This window comes from Physeter macrocephalus, chromosome 14, assembly GCF_002837175.3.
Source record: "Physeter macrocephalus isolate SW-GA chromosome 14, ASM283717v5, whole genome shotgun sequence".
NCBI lineage: Eukaryota > Metazoa > Chordata > Mammalia > Artiodactyla > Physeteridae > Physeter > Physeter macrocephalus.
Window position 1 is genome coordinate 72,018,194 of NC_041227.1, and position 23,553 is coordinate 72,041,746.

General features: G+C 44.7%; 1 long non-coding RNA gene across 10 annotated transcripts in view; it reads left to right on the forward strand.

Moving 5' to 3' along the window:
* LOC114487735 (uncharacterized) overlaps positions 1 to 23,553 on the forward strand; it is a 182,004-nt gene that overhangs the window by 17,712 nt on the left and 140,739 nt on the right. For all 10 annotated transcript variants that reach the window (XR_008619288.1, XR_008619286.1, XR_008619284.1 and 7 more), the window contains exon 2: positions 18,674 to 18,813. This is a non-coding gene — a long non-coding RNA (uncharacterized lncRNA). The remainder of the gene's footprint in view (positions 1 to 18,673; positions 18,814 to 23,553) is intronic.

A 23,553-nucleotide genomic window follows, 5' to 3' on the forward strand; every position in this document is an offset into this window, starting at 1 on the left:
GGAGCCTTTGGTGCCTGCTCTGTGCCCCCTTTTCACTTTGTTCTGAAAAACAGCAGGATTAGCTAATGTCCGAGGTATGAAATTCAGTTCAGTTTATCCATCATTTTCTAGGAGCTTATTATGCACAGAAAGGAAGGGAGGGAGGGAAGGAGGGAAGGAGGGAAGGAAGGGAGGGTGGAAGGAAGGGTGGAAGGAAGGGAGGGTGGAAGGAAGGGAGGGAGGGAGGGAGGGAGGGAGGAAGGAAGGAAGGAAGGAAGGAAGGAAGGAAGGAAGGAAGGAAGGAAGGAAGGAAGGAAGGAAGGAAGGAAAAAAATTACTCCAACAAGCAAATCCCTCAAACAGAACTCTATTTTGCATGTAATGCTCTGATGTATTTTCTGATGTGTAATTTGTTTTCCTGAGTGCACCTACTCATCAGGATAGAGTGACCTGTGTTCAGATGTGTGCTGTGAGTCACCTAGAGAGTGTTCCTCCTCCCCATTTTAGAAAAGGAAGAATTAACATCTCTGGAATACCTACTATGCGCCAGAAACTGTAATGACATTTGATGTTCGTTGTCTCATTTGACTCGAATCACACAGGTCAAGCTAAGCTGTGCTGCAGTAACAACCTCTAAACCTCAGTGGCTTAAACATTGCACATTTATTTCTTGTTCACATTGCATGTCCATTGCAGGTGGGCTCTGCTTCTTATGGGGCGCAGGCTGAGGACATAGCCTTTATCTTGGGCGGCAGAGGGGGCCATTCTCGATAGAAAGGTAGCCCTGGAGAGTACACACCAGCAACAAAACTCTCCTGCCCCAAAGTGACATATGCTCAGCTTCATTCATAACTCATTACATGGTAGTCACATGGCCCCATTCTGCCCCAGGGGATCCAGGACACATAATCCTACCTTGTGACCAGAAGGCAGAGACTGGGAAATATTTGCCATAAAGCACCAGTGGCTTCCACAGTTTCTTAAAATAATCCCTAGCTCACAGGGTTATTGTATTATTCTCATTTTACAGATGAGGTTTCTGAAGCTAGGAGAACTTGACTAACTTAATCAAAATCCAAAGAGTTTGTATGCCTTCATACAATTTCTTTTGCTTTTAGTATTTGTGAATCTGTTTCCTAGAAAAAGCTAACATGTGAGTAGTAAACTGATGAAATCAGATGTCTCAGCCACAAAACTGGTTGCCAAACTCTCCTCTCAAATGGCAGGCACCTTGCCAGGTCTCGCCCAGGCGGCCGGCCATGTCACTGGCCTCTTTCCTGTGAATACCTTTTTAACTATAAAATTTAAACTAGGGTGAGATTCTCCAGACAGAGTCCCATAGAATGTTAGTGACATTGCATACTAAAAAGTGTTCCATTAAAGGTACTTAGGAAACATATATTTGGAATATGCTGGTATACACAGTGTTAAACAGATTTTATCACTGCAGGTATTCTTTTAAAGGATTGACTTTGCTTATATGACTTGTGACTCTCCAAAAGGGAGACTCTAGCCTGTGATGTATCCCAAACGCATTTGCTTAAGTTTTCTGGAAAATCTATTAACATGGAAATGCTGGACCAAGACGTTAATGTGTGACAGTGATACTCACTGCATTGTAAGAGGTATAGAGTCTCAAGTCCTTTCATGCAGTGGTTCTGGAGTAGGAAAATTCAGGACAGGAGCATCAATTACCACACAAACGGAGCCTGTATTATCCCAGGTGCTGCAGATAGAGAATCAAACAGGTATGGTCTATGCCTTCAAGGACTACATGATTTAAACAAATAATTATCAGTTACTGGCAATTATCATTTGCTAGGCTTGGTAGGAATGCAATTTTTAAAATCTTCACTCTAGCCCAGCCAGGTAATTTTCATCTTCATCTTTAAAATGAAGACAGATGACTAAGTTTACACATAACTAAGACTCAGATGAACTTGCTTGGCCCAAACCACAGTGTCACTTAGACACTGAACCCGGCTCCCCACCTGGGGTCTTTCACTCTGATACTTAGTGACTCTCTGCCAGGTCTCCTGCAGGGACAGGAATAGAGCTGAGGGCAGTGTCATGGGCGCAAGCTCACAAAGCTCAGAGGAGGGTTGTTTTCACTCTTAAATGAGACCTCCACAACCTTCTCTCAATGCATATGGTGCACGGAACTCGGAGGTCCTCAACCTTGGCAGTTTATGAGCCTCACTGCAGGAGTTTTACAGAATGCCCACATCCAGGCTGTCCGCCATGCCAGCGAACCCAGAACCTCCAGGGGTGAGAGCTGCCACTGCTATATTTTTGAACCTGCCTAGTGATTCCAGCGTTCAGCCAAGATTGAGAACCAGTGGCGTGACCCCCGCTTGACCTGTGGGAAGCGCCAGCCTCGCTCTTAGCTCCTGTACCTCTCACCTCCCAGTCGGAGAGTGAGCTCACACTTGAGATGTAGAAATCAGTCTGTTCCAAGAAGAATTCTTTCGGGTGTTAGAGTAAACCCCTTCTCTTGGAAGGAGCAAAGACTTTGGATTTGGACCATCCAGGGTTCTGCCCCTGCTGTGGTCCATGCTCGGGAATGCCTTCATCTCTCTGGGCCTCAGCGGTTTTTTGTGGTTTTTTTTTGTTTGTTTTTTTCACATTTCTAAAACTGGAACTTTAAAAAAAAATTTTTATTGGAGTGTAGTTGATTTACAATGCTGTGTTAGTTTCAGGTGTACAGCAAAGTGAATCAGTTATACATATACATGTATCCACTCTTTTTTTCTGGATTCTCTTCCCATATAGGCCATTACAGAGTATTGAATAGAGTTCCCTGTGCTATGCAGCAGGTTCTTATTAGTTATCGATTTTACATATAGCAGTGTGTATATGTCAATCCCAATCTCCCAATTTATCCCTCCCCCCCATACCCTGCTAACCATAAGTTTGTTTTCTACATCTGTGACTCTACTTCTGTTTTGTAAATAAGTTCATTTGTACCCTTTTTTTTTTTAGATTCCGCCTATACGTGATATCATATGATATTTGTCTTTCTGTGTCTGGCTTACTTCACTCAGTAAGGTTTTTTAGTGCATCTATAATAACACCCTCGGCACATACGGGTGCAAGGAGGAAAGGAGGTGATGTTCCGTACTTGACACAGAGCAGGTGTCAAACATGACAGTCCCCTTTCTCTCCCTTCGCTGTCCCCTCTTCTCCCTGTGCTTTAATTTAAACTGAGTCTATCATCTTAAGAGTCTTAAGAATTGCATGGCTTGTCCTAAAACTAAGACTGGTGACGTTGCCCTGCAGTCCTGCCATAGGACCTGGGAGGACGTGGAGTAAGGGGTGGCGTTTATCATTTTCTGTTGGTTCCAGCTACATTATTATTAGTGCTACCATTATGAGGGCCTTTGTTTAGCTTGAGGAAGCTGAGTCAAGTGTTCATTTAAAGCAGTGAAGCCCAACACAGACAAATATGTGTATACAGTCTCCATTCTTAGATGCACTAATTGCTCACCCGACGCTCTAAATTCTAATTAAAGCCATTCCACCAGATGATTTTATTTTATTCCTTTCAACTTGTAATTAAAGCATTTACTGGCCAACTATTCGAAAGAAATGAAGAGATTCCATTTGGGTGTTTGAAGAAGAAAATGGGATGAAGGCCCCTGAGGGGGTGATTTGGTTGTTGTTTAACAAGATCAACTCCTTGTTGACTGGAGATCGTTTTGGGGGAATCATTGACTCTGCTTTTGGACGTTCGATTTAGCTAGATTACAGCTAAATTCGAGGATTCAGTTCTTCATGCATTTATTGAATGCCAGTGCATGTCCAGGGACAGAATCATTACGTGAATCTAGTGGTCACCAGTCAGGAATTAGTAAGTGGCAAACCAAGCCACAGGTAATGATCCACACTTTCAGAACTTCCTCAGAATGCCCTGCTTAGGTCTTCTTTTCCTTGCTCTCATCTTGCTGATCTTGGTTGGTTGTTTTAGTGACCACCAGTTAATGACTATAATCAAATGGGTCCCCGCAGCTCTCTCAGATTTTACTTGCTCCTCGCTCACTGGTCCCACCCTCTACCCTGCTAATCACGGGCAGTTTTTTGGCGGGGAGGGGCTATGTACTGGACAGACACCACCTACCTAGCTCTAGGCTAGTTGTTATACGTACGGAGTTTACTATCCTTAATATAAAGATCGTCTTTACAAACTTCTAAGAAAATCTGAGGCCACAGTAGATAAATAAAGACCCAAATCATTAACAAAATAAAAACATGAATAGCCAAATATAATGCATTTTAAAACAAGCACGAGACAGTGTTTTTCATCCACCAAGTTAACAAAGGATGATCCTAAGCAGTAATGCTGGTGAGCAGGCACATTCCAAGGTGCTGGTAAGACTAGAAATGGATCAGTTCCTCCCCTAACAAGCTCAGGGCCCAGGACAAGAGTATAACTGGGGGCCCACGTACCATGTGCCTGCAGATTTAAAAGTTACAAACAAAGCTAAGAAGCGTTAAGGATTTTCAGTCTTCCTACCTTGACAAGTACACCTTCCTAATGACTTGGGTGAATTTATAATTCTTGGGCTCTCCGGAGTTCTTTGGTAGAACTTGGCGGTCCTGGCCCCTAGCAGCTTCCCACTTCTCTTGCCTCCCCAGCTCCACCTGTGCTAGGAGGGACTCTGTACACAGGCGTGTGGACCCCCCCAACTGCACCTCCAAGATCCTTCCAGGTAACCCACCCACTACACACAGCCTGGGCTATGCACAGTGCAGTTGAGGTCTTCTCTTGAGAAAACAGCCCCAGGGAAGAAACTCTGAAGCCGTGGAATCAGGTGTGGTACCAGAGGAAGGCAATTCCAAGACCCCAAGCATTGGGAGCAAGATCTAGAAAGTCAGAGGTCATGGGCTCCCAGTGGGTTATCCCCTTGACCCATAGGAAGTGCCATGGCCCAAGGGAGGCCAGAGAGGGGCCCAGGAAAGTGTGGGACCAGGGCAGGGACCCTTCTTGCCAAGGTCAGTAGTAATTGGTGTTATCTCTCTGGGAAACAGTTGGACAAGTTTAAAATGTTGGAGATGCATCGTCCAATTGTTTCCTCGAAACGATGTCCCAGACATCCAGTCTCTGAGAATCAGAATACAGAAGACTCGACAAAAAAGTAAAGTAATAATTACATATAAAATATTATCTCGTAATATGACTTATCATATCCCTCTCAGAAAAGCCACAGCCTAAATGTCTAACAATAAGTCAATTACTAAATCAGTTACGGTACTATCCAAATATGGCTTATAATGTTCAGAGTCAAAAATAAGGAATAATGTAATACGTGATGTTAAGTGAAGTATTTAATACATAGTAGCAAGTGGTGAAAAAAAAAAAAGATGTGCAGCTTTCCATACTTAAACCATATGGTTTAAACATTATGACTTAGACCATAGAAAAATATTTAAATGTAAATGTGCCAGAATAGAATATTAACTGCTATTGATGAAGTGGGTGGGCATGAGGGAATGAATTCTGGGTCATATTTTTCTCTTTATGTATGTAAGCCTTTATTTGGAAAATTTTCTGAAGAACAGCTTATTAATTTTACTCTCGAGAAAAGAAAGTACAGATTATTTTAGATGTTTTGAAATAGCGAGTGAATGTACAATGTAAGTTATTGTTGTGGATCTAGTTTTTGCCTTGGGAGTGCATTCATACTTGCTTATTACATTGTTAAAAATAAATGAATTAAGGTACAAGCAAGCAAATAAACAAACAAGGACTGTAGTATGCAGGGAGTAACGATCAAGGTGTGTGGTTGAGTCAGAATTATGATTAATTCTATACAACTGAGGTCCAAATAGTAAAATAAACAGTAAATTCATGCTCAATATATTAAAATAAAGATATAAACAGAAATGAAGGGCCAAAAGGAAAAGTAAAAACGAAGCTTTGCTCACTATAAATGTAAACACAGTTGATGGTGATGTGATGTTTTTCCTGAGCTTCCTGGCAGGTAGAGCAAAGAAAGGCCCCTGTTGATCCCTCTTTCTGTTTGTAATCAGCACCTAGAGGGGCACGTAATTTACCGCATTGCAGTCTTGGTCTGTCTCTTCCACGTGCACTGCCTGTCCGTTAGCGGACGCGAGACCAAGTGCCCGACGCACGGTTAGGCCAAACAATACCAGAACGTTGGACTTTGGAGCAGAGAAAGGTTTACTGCAGGGCCATGCAAGGAGATGGGTGGCTCATGCCTTCAAAACCCCGAACTCCCTGAAAGCTTTCAGCAAAGCCCTTTCACAGGAAAGGTGAGGGCGGGGCGTGGTTAGCTGTTGCAACCTTCTTGGTGTCAGATCCTTTGTTCTTGAGGTCAGGTCACGGTCAGGTCGCCATGTCCCTGTGAGCCTCCACCAAAACAAGACAAGAAAGGGCAGGGTCCCAAGGCTCAGGTTCTGCCCTCTGAGGTCCAGGCCCTGGCTAAGAGGAGGGGGTCCCCGCGGGGGCCGGTTACCCCGCCCAGGAGCGTTCGTCCAGCACCCAGTCTGGGTCTTCCCGCCAGTGCCCAGGTCCAGCTGAGGAGGCAGAGCTCAGCTGGCGGCGCCCTCAGGGCCAGGTCTCCAGACCCTGCCCAGCCATCGTCACTGAGGGAACCAGGCGCCCAGGACCCAGCCGGCCCTCAGGCTCCTCAGGCCACCCAAGGCGGGGAGGGGGAGAGGTTCGCTGCTGCCTCAAGGCCTGGGCCCGGCCAATGGGCGGCTGTGGCGAGGGCTCTGGAGCCCTGCAGGACACAGTCCTCAGCCTGTCGCTGGGCCCCCCAGCTCACCCGGCAGCCCGGGGCCAGCGGGTCTGGAGGGCCCTGGGGAGAAGGCCACGATCTGCCGCTCACCACGCTCTCTGCTGCGAGGACCACGCACTAATGGCCGCGTGCCCGCCCCGCCCCTGTTACAACCCTAGAGGGGGTCTTTCCCGTCTTTGTATCTCCGGTGTATGAGAATGGCAGCAACAGCAACGACAAACAAGAGGTTGAACTGAGCCGTTTCCGACATCTAATGTGCTTTGAGTCTCGGTTGTTGAATCAAGACATTTCTCTGCCCTCCCAGGTCCCAAGAAGATTCCAAAATGACTCAGCATTGCCCTGGGTTGGATCTTTGCAGCAGCCAGAGAGGGAAATACCTGTCTCTAATTCAAAGGTGGCTACAGAGAAGAGCTGATCAGGCAATCAGAATGGAAAAAGTAAAGAAGACATAGAGGTCCTGCCGGGAAAAGTTTTGGGGGGGAAATTTCCTAAATACTGTGCATTAAACAGAGCAGAGTTTGGGGGCCTCCGAGAGCACCATCGCTTGTGACACTAACTCAAGTTCAGGGTCCCCAAGACCACCCTTAGGTTTGATAATTTGCTAGAAGAACTCACAGACTCACTGAAAACCATTCGACTCAATGTTACAATTTCTTAAGGCAGAATAAAACCAATTAAAATTAGCAAAGGGGAAAGACACATGGGGCAGAAGCCAGGAGAGTTTCACATGTAGAGCTTCTAGTTGACCTCTCTGGCTGGAGTTACGGACAGCACTGTCTTCTCCTAGCAACAATGTACAACAATACTCATGGAGTATTGCCAACCAGAGAAGCTCACCCAAGTCTTGGTGTCCAGAGTTTTTATTGGGGCTTCAACATCTAGACATACTTGCCCACCCACATGGCTTGCCTCAGTCTTCAGCTCCTCCAAAGTTTTAGCTCATAGCACATGGCCCACGCCCTCCATTATAAACCATCTAGACTGTAGGGGGTGGCCCAAGGCTCCCAAGTAAACAAAGACACTCTTATCAGGCAGGTCATTCTAAGAGCTTAGTGATGAGCTCCTAGGAATCAAGGGCAAAGCCCAGACCTATTCTTGGGTAAAATCATTTCTTTAATACACAGACAGACATACGTGGATTCTCTAAAGCCAACTCTACATGATGTCATAGGTTATGAAGGTTTCTTATTTGGATGGTTGTGTGCTTTGGGTAATCTACATGGCTATTCCTCTTTCTCACCCCTTGTTAGCAAGAACAATCCAGAACTGAAATAAGACAGGCTGTGGAAGTAGTGTTTCTAAATAGTAGTGTTGCAGGTTGGGTTCCCCAGAAAACAATCTCTGAGATGGAGTCATATGTGCACCATATTTTAAGGAATAGCTGCAGGAAGCAGAAGAATAGCCCCCCAAATGTCTGCCTCTTAATCCCTGGAACCTGTGAATATGTTACCTTGCGTGGTACAGGGGACTTTGGTGATGTGAATAAGTTAAGGATCTTGAGGTGGGGAGATGATCCTGGATTATCTGGATGAGTCCAGTACCATCTCAAGAGTTTGTACAGCAGGGAGCATCAGAGGTCAGGAGGGTCAGAGTAAAAGAAGGTGTGACAACAAAAGCAGAGGGCTTAGAGAGAGATTTGAAGATGCCTGTACTGCTGGCTTTAAAGTTGGAGGAGGGGGCCGTGAGCCAACGAAGACACCAGTCTCAAGAAGCTGGAAAAAGCAAAGAAAGAAATTCTGCCATAGAGCCTTCAGAAGAAACACAGCCCTGCCAACATCTTAATTTAGCCCAGTGAAACTTATGACCTCCAGAACTATAGGAGAATACATTTGTGTTGTTTGAAGCCACGAAGTTTGTAGTAATTGGTTACAGCCATTACAGGAAACCAATGCAGTGCCTCTGGGAGTGAGAGGGGGCAGGGGTGGGGAGAGAGAAATCCAGGGTGATACTCAAGGCTCAAGCTCATCCTTGACCGATGGCCTGGGGACCTCTAGAGAGAAAGAGCCCTCCAGAGTTGCCTGTGATTGGGCTGCGATGACCTGGCCTTCATGCCCCCGCTGACGTTGAACCCAAGTTTGGGTGCTTGATGCACAGAGGCCAAACAAACTGAAATATCAGAGTTTGGATCGGAGAAAGGTTTATTCATTGCCGCGTCATGCGAGGAGAGATGGGTGGCTCACACTCAAAAGACCCGAACTCCCCGATGGGTTTCAGGGAAGAAGTTTTTATAGGCAAAGTTTTGGGGGGAGGGCTGCAGGGTGTGTAACTGTCCTCTGATTGGTTAGAGGTGGTGTTCCAGGAATGTCGGTCATCAGCCTTCTGGTTCCAACCAGTCTGGGGTCCACGAGCTTGTGCACAGCCTGAATTTATCATCCTCCACCTGGGTGGGGGCCTTAGTTCCTGTAGAAGAACTCAGAGATCTGTATCAGACTGGTTTGCACATCACCCGTCCCACTCCCAGGAGGAGCCACGCCCAGGCCCCATGCTGCACTGATGTTTCTTTCTGCATTCCCTCACTCCCCTAACTAGTAGCAATTGTTTGAATCTGCCCTTTGGAACTCAGGGAAGGTATTGTATAGGAGGCTGAAACCTTTTTCCTACAAACAAGAAATGGGGGACACGAAAAGGCTTTTGTCCCCGGAAGGGCCCCCCAGGGTCCTGCTCGGTTTCACTGCATCTACCCATCCTCACTGCAGCGGAGGTAACCCCGAGGTGGCTGATGCCGAGGTCTACCTGCCAACGCACCCCCAGCTTCTGGGGCAACAGGTCCTTCCTTGTAAGGGATCTGGGCATTGTATCCTAGTGCTCACCCACATTGGCCTGTGGACACGGTCACTCCATCCCCCCTAGACTTCTTGCTTGAGTCAGAGGGAGGAGAAAGCAGATAAGTCCCCTTGCTTTGTTCTTGGGGGACGAAGGCATTTTCATGAAGGTTCCAGCAGAAGTTAATCCTCCATGGGTTCAGTTAATTAATTCATGCAGAAGCAGAGAAAGAAGGCTGTTCACAGAGGTAGCCCATTCATGCTTACTCCAAATGGCATGTTTGCATACCAGAAATAAGCTAAGGGTTCTCAGGGGCTGAGGCGGCTGCCAGGATGCAACCCTCAAAAAAAGTCACGAGTTCTGGCAGAGGACTGTGGCTAGAGGAGGCTAACATAATAATAGTAATAATAACAGCCGATACTTCTTTATGGTTTATCATGTGTAATTCCAAGTGCTTTGCCGCTTTGCAAACTAGAGTGTGATCTGCACACCTACAGCGCCTAGAGGCTCATCAGAAATGCAGACTCTCAGGTCTCATCCCAGACCTACCAAATGGAAACTGCAGTTTAATAGGATGGCCAGGTCATTTATTCGCAGGTTACGGTTTGAAAAGCACTGCTTTACGTGTGTTAACTCTTTTAATTCTCAAAAACAAAGACAAAACAAGAAGGAGCTACTATTGTTATTTCTATTTTACGGATAATGGCATTTAGGCACAGAGGAACTAAGCGATAAATCCCACAACTGATAAATCTCTAAGCAGGATGGAACTGAGGGAGTCTATTGCACAGTCTGAGCTCTTAAGCTATCGTGCTCCTGAAAGGAATGACTATGTTGCTACACAGAGCTGGGTTCATACATCATGTCCTTCTTGCTGTCTGTGTGCCTCTGATCAGGTTATTTAACCTCTCTGAGCTGCCGTTTCCTCATCAGTGAAGTGGGTCAAGATTAGCATTTATGTCACAGGGCTTTTGTGAGGCAGACTAAGAAAATGCATGTGAAGCACTTGCAATCAGCTTTCATTTCTGTTATGATCACTGTTTTTTTATCGTCATCATCGCTGTCATCATCCTCATCATGTCACCATCAGGTGGAGGTTGCCAGGATGAGGACCCAGGTTCAGGGGGTTCAGGAGCTGCCAGAACTCAGCAAGAAGTCATAAGGGTGAAGTTCAGGATGGGTTCTGACAGCTGACTCTGTGGCTTAACCTCAGTACCAATTTCTTCAACCTCCCGAAGCCCCAGTGAGGTTTGTGACTCCTATTCTGTGCTCTTTCTGCCCATGCAGAATTGATAGCCCTGACTAAATACCTTCCTGGGATAGATAACTTGAAGGCAGCCTTCTCCCCAAGTTGTGGTTGCTGTGGAAACAGGTGTCCCTCAGGACCGGAAAAATGCTGGCAGAGACTTGGCTTCTCGACTCCTGGGAAATAATTGTTCACTTTCCCCTGTGCTTGTTATTCCCAAGTAGCATTTATTAAAAGAGCACACGTTGTGTGGCGCCCATCCTGACTCTCACCTCTGCTTTGTGTCTGTTGGAAGGAGCGTGCCTTCTGGCTTGTATCTGTGTGTTTGCAGTTGGTGCTGGTGGGCTGGCTTAGAACTGGTGTTGACTCTTCGAGATCTAGCCTTGTGTTTTCTTGCAGTGCCTTGAAAGCATCCTCTTATTTTCTGGGACTCCTTGTACAAGCGCTGCCTCCCTTGTTTAAAAGAAGGCCAGGGCTTGCCTGGTGGCGCAGTGGTTGAGAGTCCGCCTGCCGATGCAGGGGACGCAGGATCGTGCCCCGGTCCGGGAAGATCCCACATGCCGCGGAGCGGCTGGGCCCGTGAGCCATGGCCACTGAGCCCGTGCGTCCGGAGCCTGTGCTCCACACCGGGAGAGGCCACAACAGTGAGAGGCCGGCGTACCGCAAAAAATAAATAAATAAATAAATAAAATAAAATAAAAGAAGGCCAGAGTCTTCAAGGCTTCCCCCCTGAGGTTTGTCTTCCTTTCAGGTCAAGGGGTTCTATTTGGATTCCCACTGCAGTCACCATGCTTCCTTCATGAGGAATTGCATCCCCTTTAATCTGTTGGGGTGTGTGTGTACACATTCATGTGGACACAAATAACTTTCTCTTGTTTTCCTTAGCACAGCTGATAGATGCTGAAATGTTAAAAATAAACAAAGAACCTAACTAAATAGAAAGGAAAAGCAAAAATAAAAACAATAACCAGAAAAAAAAATGGAGGCATAAAAACAGTCCTGAACTCCTAGACCTAGGGCTACACTCAGTCCCAGAGTTCTGGTCCTGCTGTGCAGGCTCCTTTCCTTCCCTGGTCCCGTTTTACCTCCCAGGGCCAGGCTTCCTCCATCTCTGAATCTGCCCTGAATCCATCACAGTGGGAGCTGGTTACCTGGCCACCTCTTGAAGCAAAGGCCTAGAAGAAAGATTTTAGCTCTGCTATCTGCCCCTCCCCTCCCAAAGAGAAAGAAAATATTCTAGAATAGAACAGGACGTGGAAAAAATATTGGGTCTAAGCTATCCTGGACCCCAAATCACCCTTCTCCCTCTTCATTATTTCTTTAGAAGGGGACTTAACTCTTTGTGTTTAGTCAAGATAAAAGAAGAGGAATTTTGGGACTTCCCTGGTGGCACAATGGTTAAGTATCCGCCTGCCAATGCAGGGGACACGGGTTCGAGCCCCGGTCTGGGAAGATCCCACATGCTGCGGAGCAACTAAGCCCGTGTGCCACAACTACTGAGCCCGTGTGCCATAACTACTGAAGCCCACGCGCCTAGAGGCCATGCTCCACAACAAAGACAAGCCACCACAATGAGAAGCCCGCGCACTGCAATTAAGAGTGCCCCGGCTCGCCGCAACGAAGACCTAACGCAGCCATAAATAAATAAATAAAAAGAAGAGGAATTTGACTTAAAGATCATCCTCACCTCATCTTGAAACTTTTCTGCTTTGAAATTATTGGGACTTCCTACCTCTCTCCCTCCCTCCCTCTCTCCTTTTCTTCCTTCCTTGCCCTCATTTATCCCATACAATAAATATTGAGTTTCAACTATGTGCAAAGTGCATTGAGTTGAAAATGTCTATTTAAACCCATTTTTCGTTTCTAAAATTCCTAAGCTGAATAACACTGAACTTTGCAAATAATGAAACCTCTGTATAATTTCACTCTCCTCTTTTTGAACACACGGTCTTCTGCAACTCCCTACATGTATGTGTTCTCTGTGTGCATATATACGTGTTTGGTTAGACACACGTGCCAGAATGTGTGCGCCTGTCTTTGGAATCCAGGTCTTCCTTCACGTTTCTTTTATGTCCGCGGACCCAGAGACTTTCTGGAGGTGGACTTTCCAAGCCATTAGCATCGCAGCAGCCCATCCCACCGTCACCCACCCCCACCCCCCCCCGCTCCCCGACACATGCTACACCATCACCGCGCATGGCAAGTTGCACAAGTCCTGGGGGCGTAGGGAAAGTAGCTGACCCGATGCCTAAGGAGGTGTAGCACAGCTGCTTCTCACGATTCAAGTTCCAGAACAAGCCGTGCACTATGCAGAGACCTTTCTCAGCTAGGTAACAGGAGGGAGGCGGCAGATGGCACCCACACACACCCCCGGCCCCCGCTTTTCTGCCGAAGCTTCCCCCACGCGAAGCACCACTTAAGCCGGCTTCTCACCTCCTCTCACTGTTCTGGGGACTGTGTTCACGTGAAACAAAGCTTCTGCCAGCTTTTCCTTCCGAGAAGGAGGGGGTCTCCATTAAGCACCCCCCCGAAAATTGCCATTCTGCTCTCCGTCTGCTCCCAGCGGCCCAACTCGCTCCCCTACGTCCTTCTCCTTAACCGCCCTGTGGGGCGCCTCTATCTCTGACAGGTGCGGCGCGAGCCCCGTGGATGCCGGAAGCGAAGACCCCAAAGGATAATGAGACCCGTTGGCTTTCATGGAGTGCCTTCCTTCCAAGGATCTCCGAGTACCTTTCAGACAATTAAATGTTACTGTTGTAAACGGGGAAACTGAGGACTAAATGAGCTCCTGCCTCAGAGACGCATGGCTGATGAATCAGAAGAAGGCAGCCCACCTGTTTTTCTCCTTTTCAATCCCTCCAAAAGAGTGTAATGTACAAGCTGAAAAGTGATACTAATGCAAAATTATGGAGTCCGTTTTCTTCTTTGGAGCAGGTCTCTTTCCTTGACTGCCCTTCTTACCTCACCAGCCCGTCATCCCCTTCCCAAGGGTCTGCCTGCCCGGAGTCTGAGGGTCCTTCTCCGATGCAATTCCAGTTGCAGAGCTGTGCTCTGGAAAAACAGGGCCAGAAAGGGCATTAGAATAGGTGGAGGCCAGGATACCTCCCTCCCTGGAACTTTCTCCTCCCTTAGCTTAATTCATTCATCTTATGTGTGTGCGCGTGTTTATATGGCCACCTATGACATCTTCCGTGGGTGTGTTCCTGCAGATACAATAGAAGACAATATCTCATATGGGACATAGATGACCCATTACAATGTTGATAGATTTATTTGTTCCTCATAATGAAGTCTACTTAATAATAGTAATAAATATTGAAAAAATAGCGTATACACACACACACACACACACATACACACACACACACACACACACACACATATATATGGATTAAGTACTACATGTTGAGCTTCATTTTAAGAGCTGTATACACGTTATCTCTCTACTTATATCAATTTTCTGAGCCAGGAACTCTTATTATTCTCTTACGTAGAAGAGGAAACTGAGGCACAGAAATGTTATAAAGTTTTCCCAACATCTAATAAGCACCAGGTATTGAACTCGGAACTTTAAATATAAAATCGCAAATGCATTCTGCAAATCTGGGAAGAACTCAGCTTTCCACGAAGAAAAGGAGGTTTAGGAGATGAAGTCCATTGCTTAGGGCGCACGACCTGTGAGGGGAGAACAGGCCTGGGGCCAAGGCTGGCCACACGGTTATCACTCTTCCTGCCACTGTCAGCCCTGTAGCGCTGGCTCCTTCTGCAGTCTACGCGGTGCCCAGCAGAGGGTTGACCCACAACAGACATCCCATAAACACGTGCTCCTTCTTTTTATCGAGCTCATGGATTGAAAATTAAATATTGATATTAAATTCTGTTATCCATACTCCTGGGAGTAATGGCATGGGTGATTCAAAGGAGCGAATCATTACTCAATCATGGATGCTTTGTTTAAACATGAATTTATGTTTGAATACAGGTTTGCTATTTATGGGATTCATGTCACTTCTCACAAAATAATGAGGATGTGGTGTGATGGTCTGACTCAGGAGAGGTTGGGAGTAACCGAACCTCTTGCTGCTCAGTGTCCTGCTGTGTCCAGCCCTGCCACAGGGTAAAGGAGCTATCACACACATGGAGGCCACACACTGGCCACCCCAGCCGTCCTTGCCTTATGAATGGCTTTTGTTTGACTCACTCCCAGAGTGGACCTGCAAAGTGGTGTCCTTTCTTCCACCCTCCCTCCCTCTCTCTTTCTTTCTTGCAGTAGAATTTATCATTCTCGTCAACATTAAGAGATTAAGGAGATTTTGTCGAGGTTTCCAGTTTCTCTGAAAAAATAGTGTCTGACAACATAAGCCCCACATTTGCACTTGGCAGTTAGCTAGAGCCAGTTACTGAAAGGCCCCTCTTCTAGAAGGGACATGAACTCAATCTTCATCATCCTCTGTCATCTCTTTTATACCAAGGCCAAGTGTCAGTTGCCACCAAACCTCAAGCTTATGCAGACATTTTCCTGACTCCCAGTCAGTGCTACTCCTTCCTGTTGCAGATCTAGCAGCTGAAGGCATTTGAGCTCGTGAGCTTCACCTTAGGTGATCCTAATCACCTAGGATGAGTAGAAGAACACGCAAAGTGTCACTCCGGCTCATCCCCGTGGTCCGCCTACCTCGTATCTTCTCTCTGGACAGGGCGCCAAATGAACGTAGCATGGGATAGAATGGCTCTGCCCCTAGTGTCAAGCCCATAGAACTTTCTAACTTCTCTCAGGGAACCTAGAAAGAGATGGGCAAACATTAATCTTGAAAATTAACTGCCAAAGGAGTCCAACCCTTTCATTTTAAACTTTTCAATTAAAAAATGCCCTTTCTGTGAAACCGCTTAGTAGTGAGTGGGTAGTCTCCATCCCAAATAATTTATTTTAGCCCGAGGAATGCTGATTTTTCCACCCTGATATACTTGCTGTCTGACATACGCCTTTTTGTGGCACAAGTTGTCACTGATGTTTTGTTTAAGAAGAGGAGAGTCCATGCCTTATTCCATACTCGTGTGTAAATAGAGACATTGATGCTGTTGCCAAAGGGGCTAAAGGATAAGGCTGTCAAGAACTTGAGAGCACTCTTTGTCTTACCAGAAAGTCACGGGTCAGCACATTTGACGTTGACACACATTTCTGCCAGTTTTGGCTCTTTTCACGGTTATTGTGGGAGGCTGAATTAGTGTCCCCAAATCTTTTTCAGAAGAGAATTTATATCTCCATTCCCTTTTCTCTCTGACTCTGCAGATCCTTCCGCTGGAGTCTATAGATTATACATCTGTATCCATTTTCGGACTTTACCATGCACTTTGCTTTGATAAGCGGAATATGGGTAATGAGTGACCCTGTGCCAGTTCCCAGCCGAGGACTGAAGAAGTTAGCGAATTTCTACCAGCCCTATTAAGTGTCCACTCCCTGTAATGAGAAAAATATGCTCCGGGTAGCTGTCGCCCCTTGGGTCTTGGAATGAAAATACAGGGAACAGACCTGGATGCAATATAACCCAGCTGAGCCCAGCTACAATCAGCCAAACCGCAGCCAAACATCAACCCACAGCTTAAAACAAATACTTGTTGCTGCAAATCACTGAGATTTGGTTGTTTGTTGTGCCACACTAAAAAAAAACTTGCTAATACAGCTAGTGAATGGGAGAAAAAGGAGATTCTTTGTTCTAGTTTGCCAATTATTGAGAATTTTGATTATGCCATACTATGTCACTATGATATTATCTGTTCAGTCTGCAAATGCACTTTTACTAAGATCTTTTGGTTTTGTTTCGCCATGTTCAGTATGTTTCTGTGATGGTACAAGCAAGTAAGCTTCACTGTACCACTCCACTAGACTGACGTTTGTATACATCTTTTGTATTAAGTGAAGCCGTCCACCTCAGTGGAATCATTTGATGGGAACCACAAGTTTACCGGGTATTGTGAAGAAATAAGAGGAAAGCTGGTCCCTCCAAAAAAGAGTGGGTTGAAGAGATATCTTGTAATTTGTCAAGAGCTAAGATAAGCACCTTATTTTTCTAAATTAAAAAACCCTAGGTGTTTCAATCTACCTGACTCCCCCAGCTTCTACTTTTCAGTAGAAAACTGAAAAACCAACTCCACTGGCTTCTGTTATCTTGATTCTGTGGGCAGCCTTGAGAACTAGTCCCATTGGTCTTCTTATCTGTTCATTTACAGTCATCTTGTCGGGGTCACAGATAAGTACCCAACTCATTAGGCGCTGACCCCTAGTGGAGCAAGCATCATAAACCACCGTGAGCTCTTCCCAGTTCAATTGATGTGTAAACTATTTAAGGACAAGATGAAATGAACAGGAAAGATTTTCTGGTTTAGTTTAATTGCTACTTAGGTGGCCTCTCATTTACCAAGCTCTGCTACAAGTAAAGAACCAGAACTACCCTAATGAAACTAATATAAAAGACCCACGTACTTTGGGGAATACAGCTTGATTCAGCAGATCCCAGGGAACCTGCACTGCCGGATTGAAAGAAAGACTGTTTCAATCTACGTGGTGTGATTGGTGAGTCTTCTCTCGTTTGCATACGAATAACTTCAAATTGCATTATCTTTAGATTTAATGAGCAGATTGTGTTGTCCACAAATTCCTTGCTCTTTAAGTATAAAAAATGATGGCTACCTCAGGACTTCCCTGGTGGCTCAGTGGTTAAGAATCCACCTGCCAATTCAGGAGGCATGGGTTCATTCCCTCGTCCAGGAAGATCCCACATGCTGCGGAGGAACTAAGCCTGTGCACCACAACTAGTGAGCCCATGTGTACTGAAGCCCATGAGCCTAGAGGCCGTGCTCCGCAACAAGAGGAGCCACCACAATGAGAAGCCCACGCACCACAACAAAGAGTAGCCCCCGCTCGCCACAACTAGAGAAAGCCCGCGCACAGCAACGAAGACCCGACGCAGCCAAAAATAAATAAATAAATAAATAAATTTTTAAAAGTGATGGCTACCTTAAACATGAGTCAGGTTGTCTCTATTGGGATGTCTTTTACTGGGATGCATTTTGAGGGCATCAAGGAAAATATGGCTTAAAAATTGCAATAAAAATACAGTGGGGTAGATGAAATAAGATTGGCAGAAACATGGTTGCTGAGGCAACGTGGTGCTTCATTGTACTATTTTCTCTACTTTTGTGTGTGTTTGAAATTTTTCATAATAAAAATGGAAAAAAAATTTAAGTCTACAATCATATCAACTCAGATTTGGGCACTTGCTTTGTGTCTCTCTTTTTTTTTTTTTTTTTTTTAATGAAAGAATGGCATTCAGGAGACCCCATTTCACAAAGCATGTTGGATCCTGGTGTTCTTAAGCTTTCACTACTTTGTCAAGTCATGGAAACAACTGGATTTTCAAAGTCCGACTATCAAATTGATGATTGGTGGTTACGGGGTGGGGTGGGGAGTCAGTGAAGGGGGTCAAAAGCTACAAACTTCCAGTTATAAAATAAATAAGTCACAAGGATGTAATTATAGCATGGTGACTATAGTTAATAATACCGTAATACACATTTGAAAATTGCTAAGAGATTAGATCTTAAAAGTTCTCATCGCAAGAAAAAAAAGGAAAAAATTGTAACTATATATGGTGACAGATGTTAATTAGGCTTAATATGGTGATCATTTCTCAATATATATAAATATAGAATCGTTACGTTGTACACCTGAAATTAATATAATCTTATATGTGAATTAAACCTCAGTTAAAAAATAAAATGAAAAAAATGAAAAATAGGTATGACAATACTTACCTGGTAAGGTTGACATGAGGATTAGATCAATTATACATAAAATGCATAACCTAGTGCCTGGCAGACTATATAACCTCACTGAGTGATGGCTGTTATTTCTCTTTTTACCTCTCAGGTCCAGAAAGGCCCCAGACATTCAGATCAAATAGGTAAAACAATGGATGATCCAAATTGTTAATGACCTCGCACCATCCGGGTGCCCATGCACATAGAAGAAAGAGTCCAGAGCCAAAGAGCCTTGCTCCTCCAATAATGGTAAGTGTCAAGGGCTATTTCTTCATGAGAAAATAGCCTAAGCTTTTGTGAATCACAGATAAGCTTCCGGGGGTTACTGAACCTGAAAATGCCATGCACGGTGTTATCCATGTGCCTCTGTGCATTTTTCTGGGAAGATAGTCTGTAGCTTTTATCAGATACTCAAATGAGTCTTTTTTCTTTCATTCACTCATTCAAAACACTTTTTAAAAAAAATTTGATTGAAGTATAGTTGATTTGTAATATTGTGTCAATTTCTGCTGTACAACAAAATAATTCAGTTATGCATATATATATACACATTATTTTTCATGTTCTTTCCCATTATGGTTTATCACAGGATATTGAATATAGTTCCCTGTGCTACACAGTAAGACCTTGTTGTTTATCCATTCTATATATAATAGTTTGCATCTGCTAATCCCAAACTCCCAATCCTTCCCTCCTCCACCCCCCTTACCCCCTTGGCAACCACAAGTCTGTTCTCTACGTCTGTGAGTCTGTTTCTGTTTTGTAGATAAGTTAATTAGTGTCATATTTTAGATTCCACATATAAGTGATATCATATGGTATTTGTCTTTCTCTTTCTGATTTACTTCACTTAGTATGATAATCTCTAAGTCCATCCATGTTGCTATAAATGGCATTATTTCATTCTTTTTAAGGCTGAATAGTATTCCACTGTATATATGTGCCACATTTCTTTATCCATTCATCTGTTGGTGGACGTTTAGGTTGTTTTGAATAGTGCTGCTATGAACATAGGGGTGCACGTATCTTTTTGAATTAGTTTTGTCTGGATATAAGCCCAGAAATGGCATTGCTGGATCATATGGTAATTCTATTTTTACTTTTCTGAGGAACCTCTATACTGTTTTCTGTAGTGGCTGAACCAATTTATATTCTCACCAACAGTGTAGGGGGGTTCCCTTTTCTCCACACCCTCTCCAGCATTTGTTATTTGTAGACTTTTTAATGATGGCCATTCTGACTGGTGTGAGGTGATACCTCATTGTAGTTTTGATTTGCATTTCTCTAAGAATTAGTGATGTTGAGCATTTTTTCGTGTGCCTGTTGGCCATCTGTATCCTTCTTTGGAAAAATGTCTCTTTAGGTCTTCTGCCCATTTTTCGATTGGGTTGTCTTTTTGTTATGGAGTTGTATGAGCTGTTTGTATATTTTGGAAATTAAGCCCTTGTCAGTCACATCATTTGCAAATATTTTCTCCCATTCCTTAGATTGTCTTTTCATTTTGTTTATGGTTTCCTTTGTGCAAAAGCTTGTAAGTTTGATTAGGTCTCATTTGTTTATTTTTGCTCTTATTTCTATTGCCTTGGGAGACTGACCTAAGAAAACATTGGTACAATTTATGTCAGAGAATGTTTTGCCTATGTTCTCTTCTAGGGGTTTTATGGTATATGTCTTATATTTAAGTCTTTAAGCCATTTTGAGTTTATTTTTTTGTATGATGTGGAAAACACTTTTTGAGTATTTATTATGGCCTAGGTTGTAGAAAGTACAGCAGTGAACAAAACAGGAAAAAAGGCACTGCCTTTATGGAATTTAATTTCCAGTGGACCTAAAAATTCCTAAGAATCACTGATCCAAGGAAACCAAGAAGCAAATGGAATGTGGTTTAAATCTTCCAATAGCTCTCTTTTGGTTGCATTGAGTTATGGACTCCAAAAATCTGTCCAGTTGGGTCAAACATGTTTTCTGCAGACATAGGTATTTGATATTGTGGGCACCAACGGAAAGAATTAATGAAATTTACTGATTAATTCAAAGCCAGCAAATTTCCTCCGAGTACCACACTATGGAACTATAGGAATCAAAGGAAGCTATTAAACAATGTGGTAAAGTGAAAAACAAACATCAAAAAGAACAAAAAGTCCTGGTATTTTGGCATCAGAGCGACTTCAGTTCAAACCTTCAGCTACCTAACTGTGAAAGATTAGACAAGATGCACAAATTCTTTGAGCAACAACATTATCTTGAATTAGATGTATTTATCTTGCAGGGTTGTTGTGAGTATTAAAAGGTAGGACTGGCCCTCAGTGAATGTTAGTTCTCTGTGGCTAAGGCAGTGATTCTTATAATGTTGGGACCATGGACCCATAAATGTAAACCACACATATATAAAAACACGTGTGCAAAAGTTTGTGATACTGACAAAGACTTGCCAAATTTTAAATTTTGTCCAAGTCAGAGGATTTATAAAACACAGACGAGCTACAATAAAACCATATGCACACAGTCACATACACACACACACGCAGCTATCGGTTACCTTCTTTGATTAAGAAAGGACATTTTGAAAAAGACAATACAGTAAAAGAGGTTTAATTTCAGCATAAAAGACAGTCCTTTAAATGGAATAGATTTTGCTTAAAAACGAATGTATTGAAAACTCAATACATTAAAACGCAACATAAACATATATAAATATATAACAGTATATTATAGGATACATAACAATGTAAATTTATTAAGTTAAAAGCTGAGTATGTTTTCTTTATTTCCTCATCTCAGTTGCAAGGGTATTGTAGTCCATTTACTTCATCTCTTGATTCTCAGGACCCTAGAATAAGATGGGCAGGTTACTAACTTTTAGTTGCATTCATTCAAGAGCAAAGACTCCGGGGTGAAGCAGCTCTCTATTCCTGGCTTCGCCAGTGGGTCCCTTAGAACAGAGACCTGCAGTTGTTGGTCCAGGCACTAGTCATTCTTTCAGGGCAAGGGGAGGGGAGTTTCAGCTCGATGTGAGGCAGAACTTTGAGGACAGACAAAACTGAGTTACCTCACAACTGCAGGAGCCTCGTGGCGGAAGCTGGACAGCCAACTGAGAATATCTGCTCCCCTTTCCAAAAGCATCTTCAAAGATGTGAGGTTCACACCTGCCAGGTCTTCCTTTGGCCCTGGAAGAAGTTTCCCAGGCCCTTCAGTTGGATTCGCAGTCCATGGTGAGTTAGGGGAGAGGTTGGATATAACCAGATAGACTTGGGCTAGAATCCCATCAACCAACGTTCCTGTGAACACAGTGTTTCATGTCTCCCAGCCATCCATATGTGTAAAATCGGGACAGTAGTTTAAACCTCCTCGTATGGTAAACATTAAGGAAGGTCATATGTGTGTGTAAAATTCCTGATGTCATCCTCCTGGGGCCGCTGTGTACAGTTGGGCAGGTTGCATCTTGCTTAAGGGCACCAGTTCCGGGGAGCAAATGGGGGCAGAGATCCAGCCAGTGCTCAGATCTGCTGCAGCCTGGAATGAAGAAAGACCCTGTAGTCATTTGTGCACCCAGACTGGACACTTTCTCCTAAGTCTGAGAGAGGCTCTGGATGTTGTGGGTAGGTCCTGCCTTCTTTTCCATCCCCTCCCTTTCATCATTTCCCCTTCAATGAACCTGGGTCGTGAAATCTACTACTCAGAACCGTTCACAATTCTCCGTGGGCTGCTCAGCCCCCGTGGAATGGACTGCAACCGCTTGGAACCAAATGAGAAGAGGAAGATTTCTTGTTACCTCCAGGGCCTTGACAAGGATTGGTTCCGTCTCTAAATGAAATACCCTTTAAATTGCACTGAAATTGCATCGCTTGTCTCAGTTAAGTGGAATCCTATGCACTATAAATCTGACTTGAAAGGGCTGTTTAATTTGACTAAGATGTTACAAAGGGTTTACCAAAATTTAAAGCATTTGTCTATGGAAAATCAATTAGGGCCCAATCCATCTCACTGATGATGGGAGTGTTCTCATTGTCAGATGGCGCATGTGCACAGGCACGCACGCGCACACACAGACGTTTGGGGTGCGGTGGCTGGAGTCTTGTGTTGCAGGAATTCCATATAGATTAAGTAGGGCTTATCGACTAATGATAAGCAAGTTCTCAGTTGCAGTAATTTGAGCACATTGCTCATTGTTTCTAGAATGCCCGGTCCTTACCCGCCAGCCACAGACCAGGTTTCAGCTTGTTATTCGCACTTAGAGGAAAGAAAGAAAAGTGCTCTCCATTGTAGGTGCCTCAGTTTCTACTTCCCTCCAGTGACATGGGTACAAGTCCACTCGACTGGGTCACATAAAGCTCTGGTCCCAGTATTGAAGGCAAATTATCAATGCACCAAAAGTTCCACGTGCTAAACCAGGGGTCCCCAACCCCCAGGCCCCCAGACTGGTACCCATCCGCCGCCTGTCAGGAACCGGGCTGCACAGCAGGAAGTGAGCGGTGGGTGAGCGCGTGAAGCTTCCTCTGCCTCTACCCATCGCTCGCCATCGCTGGCATTACTGCCTGAACCATCCCCCCGCGCCCCCCATCCCTGAAACAATTGTCTTCCACAAAACCAGTCCCTGATGCCAAAAAGGTTGGGAACTGCTGGCTTACACGCCTCCCTTCCTCTGGGGTCACAGCCTCACCCCACCCTGCAGAGGGTCAACGGAGGGTCCTTAAGACTATAGAGAAGCAGAGGCAAAATTCTGGAAATACATACCACAGTTGTCACTCATTTCAAAGAAACAGGCAGGAAACCAGAAGGTTAGTTTCCCAGTTCTGTCTTCCCAGTGCCATCTGGAAGCCAGGACTCAGGCTGCACAAAAGAGTCAAGAATTAGACGGGATCTGTTTGAGAGGAGACACATGCGAGGGTTCTTTCCATTCAGCTCAGTACCTGCATTCCCATCATTCCCCAAACCTCCACACCCACTCCTAAGAGACCCCCCCCCCCCCCCCCCCCCCCCCCCCCCCCC